Genomic DNA, 16,434 nt, shown 5'->3' with positions numbered 1-16,434 from the left:
TCCCTGCTTAGTGGGGAGCCTGCTTCTCCCTCTGCCTCTGCCTCTCCCCTACTCGGGTGCTCTCTCTCTCTCTCTCTCTCTCTCTCTCTCTCAAATAAATAAAAGCAGGAGGTGGGGGACCTGATCTCCAGGGTCAGCTGCCACATTTACCAGGCCCTCCTGATCCAAAGAGCTCATTAGTACAACTCCAGTACAAGCAGAGCTCCCTTACAGTGGCCTGTCTCAACAACTTTCAAGCCAGAAGCCCCAGCCTCAGGGGCTCCTTCCTCCCTCCTCACCAGCCCCTTCCCACGACCCCCTATGTAACAACTGCATTCATTTGCTATCGGGAACCTACTCTACTTGGCACTGTTCTAGACACTGGAGATAAGAGCATGAACCAGCCATGGCCCCAACTCCTGGGCTCACAGCCCCACGAGGGGGCCCAATGTAGAACCCACCAGTGACCTCACAGCTGGAGAGCGCTGTGATGGGGGGCATGCAGAGCACTGCAAGAGCACAGCAGAGGGCCCGAGGGTTCCTCAGGTGGAGGTGAGGAAAGGCAGAGTGTCTTCCAGGCCATGAGGAGGGCATGGACCAGATCCTGACAGGTGGAACTTAAAGTTCAGGGTGCCAACTGGTTAGCATTTGGGCTAGGGAGCTGCTGGAGGCAGGAAGTGGCCAGAGCTCGTCAAGCCTCCTAAGTGATTTTAAAGAGCCTGAATTTATCCCAAGAGCAGCACAGAGCCTTCCAAGGCAGTGACCTAATCAGATGTGTGACTGAGGAGAAGAGTTGTCTGTAGATGGGAGACGAAGCAGCCATCCAGGAGGCCAGTTCCCAAGGAGGCAGGGGCGGGGGGCACTGAAGAGACAGTGATGAAGGGGCAGGAAGGACTACATCTGTACACATCGTAGCACACGGCAATGAGTCACCACAGGGAATGGCAGGCAGCCGGGACCAAGCACCCTTGCTGATAATTACTGAGCACTTACTGTGTGCTAGCCGCTGGGACAAGCACTAGCTGCAACATCTCACTTAATCCTACAACAATCTGGGAAACACATATTGTTCTGATCGCCACTTTACACGTGCACATACTGAGGCTCGGAGCATCTAATCCCTTGGACTTACCCTAAGTCAAAGGGCCAGCAAGTAAGAGGACCAGAATGATTCCGTTTCTGGGCAACCGAGTGGGTGTGGGTGCCATTGTCCTGAGAGGCAAGCCAGCAGAGGAACAGATCTGAAGGGGCAAAGAAGAAGTCAGTGACAGGCACGTAGTTTGAGGACCTGGAGCACATTGAGGGGGCAATATCAATCTGGGGGGCAGCGGACTATGTGGGTCTGAAACCCAAGGGTGTGAGCTATGGACACAGGAGACTTTTATGTTTAGAGACCAGAAGCCACAGGCTTGGAGAAAGAGATCCTCTGGGGCACACGTGTAGAAGAAGCACGGAGGCCAAGGACGGAACTCTGGGAAACACCAACAGGCCGGAGGTGGGCTGAGCAGGACTGTGTAGGAAAACAGGAGTCAGAGCAGGCCACTGCCACCTTGACTGCAGAAGAAAGAACGATGACCCGGTCAAATCCCCGCATAATCACGCTAGTGACAGAGACCCTGGCAACACACTGATGATTCAGGCCAGCAGAAGAGTTCTTATCTATGGAATGCTTTTAGCACGATGAACCCTATCTGTCTAGGACTACTTATGGTAAACAAACCTGGACCCTGTGGATTTATGGGGCACGACTCCCTGGGAAATGTTGTGTAAGCCAGGTAACTATCAGAGAATAAAATGGAGATATGTCATGGCCAAATAGCTCCCTTTTTAGCAAGAGATGCCTTGCACGTATCACATAGAGACCTCTTTTGACAAACCCAAGGCAGAGCACTTCCTAATGTGGCAAGAAAGGCCCTGGGGAGCAGTATTGGTGGTTCTAGACCTCATGCTTTACCTGTGTCTCACAATTATTTGTATCCTCGCAATGATTAGTAAAGCTTAATACTAGGTAAGACCTCTGATTCCTAGGAGCTTGGTTTGACAATCTGACCCTTTGTATTTTATCTCCAGCACAGAAACTTACTAACATTTGTCATGATCTTTCAAATTTTCTGGGACTGAGCCAGGCTTGAGAAGTGGCTACTTGATCTTGCTGATGAGTGAGTATCTAGAGACAGGAGAGGAGCAACGAAGGGCTTTGTGTGCTGGCCTAAGATTTTGTTCAAGCAGAAGCAAGAGGACAACAGGCCTGAATGTAGGGGAGTGGTAAGGTTAGACGGAAGCTCTGAAGAGGCTCCTGGGTGACTGTGCGGAAACCTGATGGGAGAAAGCAAGCTTGGCCGCAGAGAACCCACGTAGGGGCTCATCTGGAAAAAAAAATCATGGAGCCCTGGACAGCACAGTGGCAGTGGGAATGAAGAGCAACTGGAGAATTTGAGACCCATTTAGGAGTTAAGAAAATATAGAACTTAGAAATTGCTTGGGTCTTTGATTGGCAGCAGCGAGAAAAGGTGGGAGGGGGGGAGTCAAAGCTTCTCATTTGGATAAGTGGGTGGTTAATGGTGCCAGTGACAGGGAAGGGGAACATGGGGACAGGCAAGCTGGGAGAAGATGAGAGATTCTGCTCTGAACATTTCAAGTGTCTCTGGCACAGCTTCATGGAGCTGTCTTGTAGGTAGACGGGTATGTGGTTCTGAAGCTCAAAAGCAAGGACTGGGGTGGAGAGAGTGGCCTCTAGGTGACAGCTGATGCCTTGAACCAGATGAGATTTTAAAAGAAATGTGAATGGTGAGGAGTGAAAAGGCCCAAGCCAAAGACCACTGATGGTTATGGCAAGATTTCACAAAACGTGCTCGAAAACCATGTGCATTATTAGATGCCCATGAAGACTGGTAAATGAAGATTCCTGGGGCTGCAGGAAAACCACAAATCAAAAAGTCTGGTGTGTGGGCCTAAGAATCTGATCTGCCTTTTAACAACCCCTCCCCCCCTACCGATTCCTAGGTGCCCTGAAGTCTGGAAATCACAGAGGTGAGGCAAAGGAGATGGAGAAGGAAGAGGAGAAAGAGGAAGAAAATAGGATAATTCAGTGTCCCAAAAATTAAGGGAAGAGGTTTTGCAGGAGGGAGACGATGAGTGTGTCAAATGTTTCTGCAAGTGTAAGGTAAGGGATGAGAAGTGTCCCTCAGATCTGATGACATGGAGGCCATGGGTGACTTTGTCCAGAGCACTCTGGGAAGAATATGGGAGCAGAGGCTCTCTTGAAATGGACTATGGGGTAGGTGAGAGGTGAGGACGGAGGGAGGGAGGGTGCAGACCATCCTCTCAACAGGCCCAGCTTTCAACAGAAGTGAGCATGATTAAGACAGGAACTGAGTGGGAGGAGGGGCAGAGGAAGTGGAAGGAAAGAACTCCATTTAACGATGAAGATAGAAACTTAACTCAATGCTGATGGGACTCTTTAGTCAAGGTGGGGGGGCATGAAGATAGAGCAAGGAGAGGTCCTTATGAAGGCAGCAAGTGGTAGCATTAGCCTTGCTCCAATAGAGCCTGGGGAAGAGGACAGGATGGCGGACGGTGTCTTTATATTTGGAAGTGTGGTGGCAGGAGACTGGCATTCCATCTGACGTGTTCTGTTTTCTCTGCAAAGCAGGACCCAAGGTCGAGTACAGAGAGACTGAGGTGGAGGTGATAGGAGAGATTTGTTGAGGGAACAAGCAAGGGAAATGAGGTCATGCTAATGATGTCCACTGTTCCGATGGTGAATGTGCTTTGGCTCAAAATGTATCACAGAGCTGTGATGATTTTGTCCAGGTCAACAGAGCCTGGCCAGAAAAATGTCCTGCTCTCTACAGTCACCATACTTATTGCTCTTCTAAGTCACATAAAGTAATACAGCCAGCAGTGAGTAGAAGCCAAGCACTTCTCTGAGTGGCTCCTCAGAGCAGCCAGATGAGGATGACCACTCCTGACTGCAGCCTTGGACAGGGACCAGGGGAAGACTCGCCCACCTCTCTGGAGCACAGGAATGGGGGGCTGCTGCTTCTGTGCTCAGCCCTCGTTGCTCAGAAATGCTTTGGGAGACAGCTCACAACCCCCCTAGTCCTAAAAAGCCCACTCACTGCAAAGGGCGGGGGGGTCATCTCAGCCAAACCCTGCCATACGGAGGGTCATGATTACACATCTACACTGAATCAGGCTCACCCGGGGAGAGCAAAGCCCAGATGAGACAAGACCCAACTCTGAGTCCAGAGGTGGAAGCTTCAGAGGAATTATAATTGCTGGCACATCTTTTTCCTTTGTGTTCAGAACTTCCAAATAAAGAGGCCATTTTTCCTTCTCGAGAGTGTCTGCTGTCTCATGTTCAGTGCCATCAAAGCCTGCAGGGGGTCTCAGGGGAATTAAAATGGGCTCTGTGCAAATTACTCAAGTGAGCCCTGAAGCCAATCAGCAGCACCCAGTGTAGAGGTTCAACAGAGGCAGGAAAGGAGGCCGACAGGCGGCTTGGTGGTGCAGTCATTGTGTCCCAGCAGTGGGTCTCCCCTTGCTTGTGCTCAGTGCCTGCTGAGGTGTTATTTAACGGGAGGGCCTGCCCCCACCCCAATCTCATCAATCAGAATCTCTGGGGTAGGCCCACCAGTTACACCAATACCCTCCCAACCTCAAGAGCCCAGGGCCAGGGCCTGACCCCGTCCTACAAACCAGAACGCCGAGTCATCGGTACTCAGACTTAGACAGGCTCCAGGATGCTGACTCACAGCTCACAAGCTTGATGAGCAAAACCCAAATGCCAGCATATTCATCGCAGACAGTCCTGCTGTGACTGGCAACACAGGAAGCCCAAGCACTAGAGCTGGGGAGCTGGGGGCATCAGGCTACCAGGCTGTGACATGTCCTCCTTCATGACAGACAGAGGCCTGGGCCAGTCATTCAGAGCCCCTGCCAGTGTGCGCCTCTGGGCCACCCGATGTCCTCTGTTCCTATTAAGGGCTGACGAGACTGCGTTCTGATGTGCTCAGACTTCATGTACATTCAGCCAGTGATTTCTGAGCTATCTTGACCTCCTCACTCTTGAAGGTGGCTTTGTGCCTTTGTTCTGCTCCATTTTATGGGTCATTGTTGTTGTTGAGTGCCCAGGGGACTAGTGATTTCCCTTCACACTCAAATCCTTGGGGGCACTTCATATTTTTAGGGTACTGCCTCATGCCCACGCACAGGCAAGGAAACTGAGGCCACTGAAATGAGGTGTCAGATCCAGGGCCATGTGGCTTCCTCCTGCAAAAGGCTGAGGTCTATGCCAAGCAAGTGGGAGTGAGGATGGAAAAGTAACAATGGGGGCTTTGTCTCCTTGCTCTCCTTCATAGGCACCCCATATTAAGGAGAGCAAGGAGGCAAAGCCTCTAGCTTGGAGAGTGGGTAGGTGGAATGATACTAAGGAGACTGGGATGGCATGAGAATGTTCGGGTGACTGGAGAGTGGAGGAGAGCCATGCTACCCGTCAACCAGCCAGACAATCAACACATTTACTGAAGACCATGCTCGCTACTGCAAGAGAGGCAGGGACAGGAATGGACCAGAACACAAAAGGCCTATGCTTAACCCTGTTGTGATGAACTATTTTGTACCTGTCTGGTGAGCACTAATCTGAGCTCTTCTTTTAAGACAAGGAGGGGCTCAGAGGGGCCTGGGTATAGTCTGCCTGCAGCTCAGGCATTCCTGCTAAGGGACCCCCCTGCCACTATCAAGGAAACTATCAATCAAGATGCTACATGTCAGCTCAAATTGAATTGGTTTAATCCAAAAAGAGAATGTGAGACTCCTATAGCAGAAAAAAAGACTTACAAGTAGGTCTTCTGGCTTCAGGTCCAGCTGGATCCCGGGACTGGAACCACACCCTCTGGACCAGTGTTTGCTCTCTTTTTGGCTCTCTGGTTCTTTCTCTGGTCTATCGCCCTGCTGTACTCCCCTCTGTGCTGTAGTCATGCTCAAGCACACTCTCCCTACTTGTGGGACTCCAAAAGCTCCAGGTTGATAGCATCACAACCTCAAATCCAGAACAAGAGTTCTCTTCACTACCCCACACAAGTGCCAACATTGAACTAACTTTGCCCATTGACCCACCCATCTCTGGGCCAATTACTGTGCCGGGGGAATGTGATGCACTGATTTGCCAGGCCTGGGTCATATCCCCACTTTGGAGACATCGTACACAATCCACATGGATTCAGAGTGGGGAGAGAGTGGATTCCCAGAGAAAAGGATGTTCTAGTGCCAGAAAGAGGAGATGAATATCGGGCAGACCACAGATGCCTACTACCGTGATAGGCAAAGCTCCCCGTCTGGGTCCAAGGCCAGAGCAGTGAGAACCAGAGGCCTCTAGGTCCAGGCATCCTAGGAGCATTAGCACCATCTCATCCTTATGGCTAAAACTGCTCTGCTAGCACCTATAGAGTGCACCCTCCCCGCTGCCACACCAGAACAGACCCCAAAAGGTTTTAGGGTGTCTTTTCAAGAAAAAAACATGGAGAGGAAGAGATGGGAGAGAACCACCTCCAGGGTTCTTGGTTTTACTAAAAATTATAGCAAGAAGGGGCTGAGTTTGCCAGAACATGGTCAGTACTAGAAGGATGCACAGGTGGGTGTCACTTGGGACACAGGAGAAAGGGGCATTGTGGGAAAGTGGGGCTGGAAGGGAGCAGGACACATTTGCAAGGGGAAGGACAGGCTCAGAGGGAAGTGAGAGGAATGAGGCTGAGGCATGGGTGTGGCCCCCTTCGGAAGGATGAAAACAGAAAGCTGTTCACCTGGACTTTTCATCACCTCCTCTCTTGGCTAGTTAGGAGCCAAGACTGACAGGTAGAAAATGTCACATCAGTACTGTGGCAGCTAAGACTGCCCTTCAGGGCACCGTGGGCCCTCCTCCAGGAAGCCTGCCCTGCATACACACTCTCCCGTAGCCCTGGGGATCGCCTCCCTCCCCGCAGCTCCCAAGCCTGCCCTCTCTCACCTGTTGCTTCCTTGGGCCACTTCATGTTGGAGGGTCTTGTCTCCTTGACTGCATCTTGGACCAGGTCACAACAGGCCCAGGTCAGAATCACCTAGGGCCCAGACCCCAGGCCATCCCTGCACATTCTGATTTGGAAGTCTGGGCTGGGTCCCAAGCATCTGTGTTCTCCGTAGGCTCCTTGGGGTATTCGGAAGCAGAGGCAAGTGGAAGAACCAGTCAGAGCGCGTGGACTGCTATGGGGGACCTTCTGTCCTAGGACATGAGAGCAATCAACTGGCACAGGAGCCAGCAGCACCCTGTGACCCAAAGGCCCCATCCAGCCCTGCTGCTGGTTTTCGGGAGTAAAGCTTGATTTCATTTACATATGGGCCACCGCTGCTTTCAAGGCATCGGGGCGAAGCTGAGCAGTTGTGGCAGAAGCCACATGGCCTGGAAAGTCAAAAATAGTTCCCGGCTGGTCTTTGCCAGCCCTGCAAGCAGGGGACAACCTCTGAGGCCCACAACCAGGTCTCTTGGTTGAAGATTCAGAGCCAGAAAAACCTGCTTCTTCCTCTCTTTGCCCAGCGGTCGCGCCGCCTCCCCCACGACGCCCCCCGCCCCGCCAGGCCTGCAGGGTGCCCCCGGGTCCAGGGATCCCCCAACGCAGGACCCAGGGCCCGCCTTCTGCAGCCCCCGCCTCCCTCGGGGAGCGCCTCGCCCTCATTGGATGAACGCCCTCGTAGTCCCACGTCAATCAAGACGCCCCGCCTCCTCCGCGGGCACGTGACCCGCACTGAGCCAATCCCTGCAGCCTGGACCTCGCGCGGAGCTGGGAACCGGGCCCGGGGTTCCAGGGTCTCCCCACTGACGTCGCGGAGCCTAAAAGCAATGGTCCGGGGGTAGGGGGGGGCGTCCCGGCTCGCTGGTCCGGGGGCGCAGGGGCCCTGCCCTGCTCGGCCCCGCTCAGAGCTGGTTTCTGTGACACCGTGGGTGGCCCTGACTCCTCCCCAAATATTCCTTTTATCTTAAGTTAGAGTTTAAACCACCTGCTTATTGTGCCCCAAGAGCCCCAATTAGACCCAAACGTGGGAGTTGGACGAGGCCTTGGGTACGATCTGCCCCTTCCACAGAAGGACGCTGGGCCTCCAGGGAGGACGGTGACCGGGGCAAGAGGGGCAGTGCAGCCCTCTGCCCGCGGTCCTCACACCTCCCATCACAGTGTCACCTCCCCTGCATCAGCACCAGGCAGCGTCCATCCCGACACACTGAGATCCTTTATAGAAGTTAATAAACCTACAACAGGGAGCACTCCTCACACGGAGAGCAAGAATGACAACTCTATAGAAAGAACGATCCCCGACCAGAGCTGTGTGTGTGTGTGTGTGTGTGTGTGTGTGTGTGTGTGTGGTGTAATATCAGGAATTAAAAAGCGTCAAAAGATCAAGTGGGAGGAACATGAAATATGAATGAGATGAAAGACATATTTCTGTGCACGGAATAATAACTCTAATGAGTTTCCTCATCAGAGTCCCACACCATAAAGTACAAAAGCAGGGCAAGGGACTGAGGAGGGAAACGGGGGTGCAGGGGGAGGCTTTGTGTGTGAAAGCGAGCTTAGCAGGTGGACAAGGGAGGAAAAGACAAGAGCTGAAAGAACTGCCAGTGCAGGTCTGAGAGCCCTGACACAAGTCATTGCCCGCCCCCCCAGGAGGTGCCTCCTGGGCACAGGGACAGCAGGACCCTCTGGCCCCAGGGCAGCTGGCAGGCCCCAGCAGGCAACCCCCACCCCTCCCCAACCCCCTCACCCCCCTACTCCCCCAACAACGGCAGTGAAGTTGCCACTGAGCTGGCAAAGAGCCTCTGCTGACTCTGGTCACCCAGGTGGGGAGCCCGTATTGCTGATTCCTAGATGCTATGGAGTCTCCCCAAGGGCCAGGAGTACCTACATATGCAGGGACACGGCCCTTGTGAGCTTCAAAGGCAGACAGACCCATGGCCACAAACTCTAGGACTGCCACCTCCTAGGAGAGGCTCAGAGCAGGGGATCCATGGCTACACCGCAGCTTCCTCACTGCTAAGATCAGGACGCTCCATCCTCCTGAGCATTACTGGAGGGTTGAATGAGATGACGCACAAAAGCCTCCTAGCCAGGTCTCGAAGGGGGTGTCTGAGACCCATCAGTCCCCCTCGACCCCGTCAGACACACAGGAAGCCATCCAGGCAATAGTCGCTACCAACGCTATTCAGACCCCATCACCGCATGAGATGTTCACAGGGCCCTGGGATACAGGAGAAGCCCAGGCTGCGCTTCACACGGGACAGAGAGGCAGCTGTAGCACAAGAGCAGGGACAAAGGATGGCTGTCTCTGTCCGTCATCCCCCCAAACCAGCGGTGAGGCAGAGACCCAGGGCCAGCCCAGGGCGCCCAGGTTGCCATAACCCAAACAGGTGCATTTCCATGACAACCCTCTGCTTCCACCGTCACTGTCATCTTCCTCCTACACACGGAAGCCCTCCAAATGCCCAAGCAGTGGGGATCCCTGGGTGGCTCAGTGGTTTAGCGCCGCCTTCAGCCTAGGTCGTGACCTCAGGACCCCAGGATCGAGTCCCACATCGGGCTCCCTGCATGGAGCCTGCTTTTCCCTCTGCCTGTGTCTCTGCCTCTCTCTCTCTCTCTCTCTCTCTCTCTGTCTCTCTCTCTCATGAATAAATAGGTGAAATCTTTAAAAAAAAAACAAAAAAGGCCCAAGCAGAGCACCCATTAGCCTCAGCAGCCGGCCCTCCCAAGGGGCACCATGGAAAGACCTGTGGCACTTCAGGCCTGGCTGAGCCCTGTGGAGACAAGCACGTGGCCACAAGGGGCAGAGCCGGAAGTTTCTGCATTGCCAGGCCAACCTGCGGGGAAACTAGTTACCGACAATATGAGTAACAAAATGTAAATAGCGCTTACTGTGAATCAAGAACGCCACATCTATGAGCTCATTTAATCCTCATGATAACCAGAGGAGACAGATATCGCCATTATCTCTGCTTTGCAGAAAAAGAAACCCCAGGTGCACAGAGAGGGTAAGGAACTTGTCCAAAGTCACAGCGGGGGGGGCGGGGGGGGCGGATTCAAAGCCCAGGTGTCTGGCTCTAAAGTCGGCGTCCCTGAGCCTGGAGGACTGCCTGGTATTGAATAAGCTGTCAGAGGAGGGGGCTGGGATGGAGGGAGGCTGGGCAATGCAGCTCGGTCAGTCCCACCTGGAAAGAGAGCAGAGGGTGGAGTCGGAGAAGGCCTTTGTTTGCCATCCCAGATGCCATTCAGGCAGGGACTGGGGCTTCAGAAGACGACAGAGCCCTAGAACTTTTGTGACATCATGGGGTTGTTATTGGCCTCTAACTGTGCTCCCATCATGACCAGCCACAATGCAGGTACACCAGGAAAGCTGTGGCCTGTCCAGGAAGGAAGCTGTGGGGCTGATGGCCACCTGCCCTGTGTGTGGCCATGGGGGGAACACAATGGATGTCCATACCCATGGAAGCCAAAACGGGTTAGGCTGAGCTGCGAGTCCAGCCTCAGACCTGGGGTGGGAGATCCGGGCTAAATCAGGATACTGGCTGTACTTAAATAATTCAGTTGTGTCATTAATTGTTTAATGTCACCCAGTTGGCTTCAAGTGGGCAGACGTGTGTCTGTCCTGCTTGGCTTATGACCCCAGGTTTTGGCTTAGAGAATGGTGCATAGGAGGTGCTCAGTAAACATTTAGGGAATGAATGGGCAAAGAGAAGAAGTGGGTGTTTCTCAGCCTCCAGGGGCAGAGCTCTCGGAGGATTTGCAAGAACAGAGACCCCATTGCCTTCTCTGTTGTGAGCCACGGGGGGCAGTGATCCCTGCTGACTTGAACACACAGAATCAGGGCAGGTTGGGGAAAGAAGGGGATGGCAGTGGCCAGGGGGAGCGGGAGGCCGACTGAGACCGGACACTGGAATGAGGACCGAAATGGCCCCAGATGTGGCCCAGGACCAGACTGGGCAGCAGAAATCCCCAAGCAGTTTCCCGACAAGGGGCCTCTGACAGGTGGCCTTGCAACAGAGACCCTCTCTTGTCTGCGCTTTGAAGGCTGCCCTGTGAAACGTGGCCTCGCACCCAGGAGGCCCGTGGATCAAGGTGGTCTCAGCAGATCTACTCGGAGGGATTAGCCAGTGACATGACCGTGACACGATGGCCTCCTTATTATTACACACACCCTCTCCCTGTCTACGCTTCCAAACCCTGATTTGTTTATTCCTGAAAACTGTTTTCACCAAGACACCAAGCTAGGCTACAAGAGATAGCACTGACTCAGCCATTTCCCCATCCTCGGCATAAAAGGGTCTAAAAAGAATAATTTAAGCTTCTCTGGAGTGAGATCATTTAATGAATCTTCTCGATGCTAAGAGGTTTTATATGCCTTTTTAAAAACCCTTCCCCAAGCACAGGGCTATGATATTACCTTGGAGAGCAGGAGAGATGAAGTGATCCACGTATGTGCAGCACACGGGGAGGAAGGAGGTGGTTTCCTTGGCAACAGCATCCATGTTCTGGCTTCCCTTGGCTAAATTGGAATATATTGAAATCTCTGCTTTGGGCACCTCTCTTGCGAAGGGAAACGAGTGGTTTTCTGTTCAGGCACTCGCAGGAACCCCGGACCTGCAGCTGGGGAGCAATGTTCTGTGAGTCTGACACATCTGACAGGGGGCAAGGCAGTTAGCAAGCTGGCAGACGTCCTCAGCCTTCGTTTGCAGAACCAAACCATCCCTTCCCGAGCCAAAGGAAAATGAAAGCAAACACAAGAGGCTTGACTGGCCCAGCAGATAGGACTTCATCTCATGCGGTCTTTGTACATCGCTGTTCTACAGCTTTTCCAAATATGCCCAGATCAGTGGCTCAGACTCCAAAAGTCAACACACGATGTGCTTAAAATGAAGAACGGCTCTAAGAAAAATAAAGACCTACCAAAAAAAAAAAATTGTCCACAGCTGATCCACTCAGCTGCAGAGCCAAAACTCGATGCCTGGCACGCAGTAGGACGCCAGCCTCACATTCATGGACTTGAACCTGGAGTTAGGACAGACTTGGATTGTAGCCCTGGCTTCGCAGTTAACATGCCGCATGTTTCAAAGTTTCGAAAGCCCTGCGGACTCCGTTTCCTTATCTGTACCATGGACATAAGTATCGCTTCCTATAGGATTGCTGGGGAGATGAAATATGGTGCCCTCTAGAATGCCTGGTGCAGAGGAGGTATTCGGTTACGCCTTCTCACCACCAAGAAACAAGTAGCATCCTGTTTCTTTAGAATAGTTAAAATTTACCAAAAAGAGCAGTGTCTGAGGGCCAGAAGCAACTTCACCAAAGAAACTCATTTCTTTCCTTGTTTTATCTCTCTGTTCCTGGGATGCTTCTGCAGAGCTGAGTTGGCCCAGCTGGGGAGGGTCTGGATAGGGAGGACAGAAAAGTTGACTCAGGGATGACCAGAGAACCAGCCACAAACCTAAGAGGAAGTAGGCTAAGGAGACCACAAGGGGCTGAGGCCCAGGCAGGCCAGTGGCAGGCAACATGACAGAGGCCAGCAGTGGCCGCTAAGGGAGCATCCACCATCAGCAGAGCCCAGCAGAGCCCAAGTCTCTCTCCCATAGAGGAGACTAAAAGAGTGGGGAGGGGGGCACTGGCTGTGTGTGTCAGGGACACGGTCTTTAGAACCAGTCTCTCTATTTAAAGACCCTCATAGAAATGCTCCACTATTTTCTGTTCTAATAATCTCATACATTTCACTCCTAGGCAGATCTTTCTGGACTCAGTGAAAATTATGCTTTAATGGAAACATACCAGGACCAAAGATTTCCCATTAGAAGCAAAGACTTCTGGGGCAACTGGGTGTCTTAGTAGTTGAGCATCTGCCTTCAGATCGGGTTGTGATCCCAGGGTCCTGGGATCGAGTCTTGCATTGGGCTCCCCATAGGGAGCCTGCTTCTCCCTCTGCCTGTGTCTCTGCCTCTCTCTGTGTGTGTCCCATAAATAAATAAATAAAATCTCAAAAAAAAAAGAAGAAGAAGAAGAAGAAGAAGAAGAAGAAGAAGAAGAAGAAGAAGAAGAAGAAGAGGAGGAGGAGGAGGAGGAGGCAAGGACTTCCATCCTGATTCCTGGACTGATGCTCTTTCTAGTGAGCCTTCTGAATACAAAACTGTGCTTTTGTTATGTTCTAGTACTCATGGTGTGACCTTAGCCAAAACCTTTCTGAGCCTTGTACTTGTGGTTTACGGAATGGTCACCCCTTTCTAAAGTCATGGGACTGCTGTGAAGGTAAAATTAACAGGCAGGCAGCATAGTGAGTGAGAATACACCATCTGCATCTTTATACTCTTTGCTTTTACATCTTCTGGCCATCTGTGAAACAAGGGTTTGCCGCCTAACTGAAGAATATACAAGCACAGAGCTCTCCCACCCAGGGGAAGGTGAAAGGGAATTTTAAAATGTGATGATTCAAAAGTTCCTCTAGAAAAATAAACTACTACCAGTCATTGATACATCTCTAAAAAAAGAACTTCACTAAAAGGATATTTGCTTTGCAGATATTAAAATGCATTCTAAATCTGCAATAATTAAAGCAGTATGGTACCAGCAAAGAAGTTGGCAGGCAGAGGATTAAATCAGACTCAATATTGAAATGTTAATATACTTTGAAGATATAATTTCATATGGTTGTGGAAAAAATATAGATTCAGTGAACCATGGTTTGGGGATAACTACCCAACCCACCAGGGAACAAATTTAAACTCTATCCCTACCTCACACTACACTTAAGGAGTGAGTGCCTGGGTGGCTCAGTTGGTTAAGTGTCTGACTCTTGATTTCAGCTCACGTCATGACCTCAGGGTCATGAGATTGAGCCCCACGTTGGGCTCCATGCTCAGCACAGGGTCTGCTTGTGCTCTCCCAGCTCCTCTCCCTGCTTGTGCTCTTTCTCCCTCTCAAATAAATAATCTTTTTTTAAAAACTATACTTCAAAATAAAATTCTGGTAGGTCAAATATTAAAATAAAAAAAATGTGTTAATAGAAAATGCAGATTAACATTGGTATTACCTTCAGGTTGTATATGCGACACCTTCATGCCCCTTCATACGGCCTCCCAGCTATGGCTGTAGAAATCACTGCCCTAGGTGTGCTCTGCCAACCTGTTGCCCCAGTTACACCACCTCTGTCTCTCTGTCTGTCTCTCCTCCTGACTTCTCTGGCACAGCTCTATAGCACATCTGCAGTAGCCCACTCAGCCATTCTGGTGTGAACACAAATGCCAAACTACAAGGATTTAACACTCCCTAGGACAACCCCGAGCCTTAGGAGATAAAGCTGGAGGGTGAATATCTCTCTCTTCCATCTGTCAGGGAGATGACTCTGAGGCACACTGAGCACAGCTCCTGATAAGGCCCCCAGCAGGACTAAACCCTATTTTTCTTGTAGTGGCTTCCCCTCCCTCCCTCTTTCACTCTTCCCAGCCCCTGCTTCTCTTCCCTAGGATCATTCACCACAATAAACTGTATACAAGCCCTTGTCACAGGTTCTGCTTTGGAGGGAACTCAGGCTACAATGACTGGGTAAGGCCTAAGTATAACCCTAAATTGAGGAAACATACAAAAATATCTGATAGAATCACTTTCTTTAAAACGTAAACTGTCTCTACATCGAAATACACCATATACATTCTTCCCTTCCCTTCCAGTCTACTCTGGGCCAAAAACCATTAGGTGGGGCCCGTCAAGACAGGCAGGGCTGGGATGGGAGCAACATGGGTGTCAGAGCCTGAACAGGGCAAAGGGAGCATACATGTGGGCAGAAAGTGGCCTAGTATGGGTATCAGAGCCCATGTGCACTGAAAGGGCATATATGTGAGTGCAGGAGCCCATGTGGGGGGCGGGGGACAGCCCAGAACAGGGTATCAGAACCTCGGCAGAGAGAAGAGATACCCAGAATGGGGTCTTGGAGCCTGAATAAGATGAGAAGGACACATCCTTCTCATCCTGGAGGGTGTCCCTAGGACACTGGCAGTGATGATGGGTTGACAATATACAAGTTATTAATCAAACAACTAAATATATTATGGATGATGGTGTGGGAGCCAGGTTTTTCACTGCCATAGAAGATGGTTATCCAAATGGAAAGAAAGAAAGCTAGAGTATATCGCATGGTATATGATTAGAATAAGCATTAAAAACTCAGAGTTTTATAAACATATATATGCCTTCAACATAACTAGATATATAGAGAATGAATAGAGTTGTAAACATGTGAATGCATGTATATATGTGTGTGTCTGCAAAGAGGGTGGAAGCAGTGACACCTCAAGAGCAATGAGCACACCTAGTACTCAGATTTTGGTTTCTAACTGCTATTCTTCACTAAAAGGAACCAGGGATCCTTGGAGAAGTGGCTGATTCCAGAGATGAGGAGGAACATCTTGATTTGTCAAAAAATAAGGAAGTGTTCAAAAAAATAATGGGGACAAGCTCAAAAAGATACAGAAGTCCTCTCAAAGAGCTTCTACTGACCAAACCTAGGGCCAATCAAGCATCAAAATAGATAATGATATTAATGGAATCTAATAAAATAGAAATCTAGGAGCTTATACAGATAAAATATGGAAATGAAGAAAGTGAAAGTTTGAAGAGGACAAGGTATTCATTAAATAGTCTCAAAGTACCTCCCCACAAAATAGGTATTAATTACAAAGAAGTAAGGTAACTTGACAGTGGAAAAATCTGGCGGGCTCTACCTTAATCAGGTGTTTAAAGCTTCGCCCTCCGTAATGAGACCAGTCCAAACCACACATGAGCTGGTGGGATGCAAGGAGAAGAGCTGAGCGTCACTTCTGCTATCCTGCCAAATATGGATAAGCTGGGGCAAATCATGAGGAAACATCAGAAGGAACACTTCAGTAGACATTCAACCAAAAAAAAAAAAAAAAAAAACTGGCCTGTGCTCTTCAAAACTGTCAAGGTCATGAAAGTCAAGGAAAGATTAAGGAACTGTTCCAGATTGAAGGAGAATAAAGAGACATGACAAGTGCAACACGTGGTTCTCAACTCGATCCTTTCACTACAGACGGCATTGTTGGGACAACTGGCAAAGGTTGGACTGGGTCTCAGGAACAGCTGGTACCACGTAAAAGGTCAGCTTCCTGAGTTTGACGGTCATACCGCAGTCATGTAGGAGAACGACCCTGTTTGTAAGGAAATGCACACTACAGTTGCCAGGGATGATGGGCATCAGTCACCCAAATGGGTCTGGGAGAAAAAAAAAAATGGTCTTTGTACTCGCAACTTGTCTATAAGCTTGAGATTATTTCAAAATAAAAGTATAAAAAATATATAAAAATGTAAAAGACAAACTGAAAGAATGCAAATCACATGATAGAAAGAATTACATCCTCAACGTACAGCAAGGCTTCAAATT

At 50.5% G+C, this 16,434-nt stretch overlaps 1 long non-coding RNA gene across 1 annotated transcript in view; it reads right to left on the bottom strand.

The window, feature by feature from the left end:
• The window catches only part of LOC102154968, a 233,542-nt gene extending 225,983 nt beyond the window's left edge, over positions 1 to 7,559 (bottom strand). Inside the window, exons 1-2 of the long non-coding RNA XR_005358015.1 lie at positions 6,986 to 7,559; positions 1,112 to 1,220 (exon numbers count right to left, since the gene is read on the bottom strand). This is a non-coding gene — a long non-coding RNA (uncharacterized LOC102154968). The remainder of the gene's footprint in view (positions 1 to 1,111; positions 1,221 to 6,985) is intronic.
• Positions 7,560 to 16,434: the final 8,875 nt, after the last annotated feature.

This window comes from Canis lupus, chromosome 4 (assembly GCF_011100685.1).
Source record: "Canis lupus familiaris isolate Mischka breed German Shepherd chromosome 4, alternate assembly UU_Cfam_GSD_1.0, whole genome shotgun sequence".
NCBI lineage: Eukaryota > Metazoa > Chordata > Mammalia > Carnivora > Canidae > Canis > Canis lupus.
This window is presented reverse-complemented; position numbering and strand designations above follow the sequence as displayed.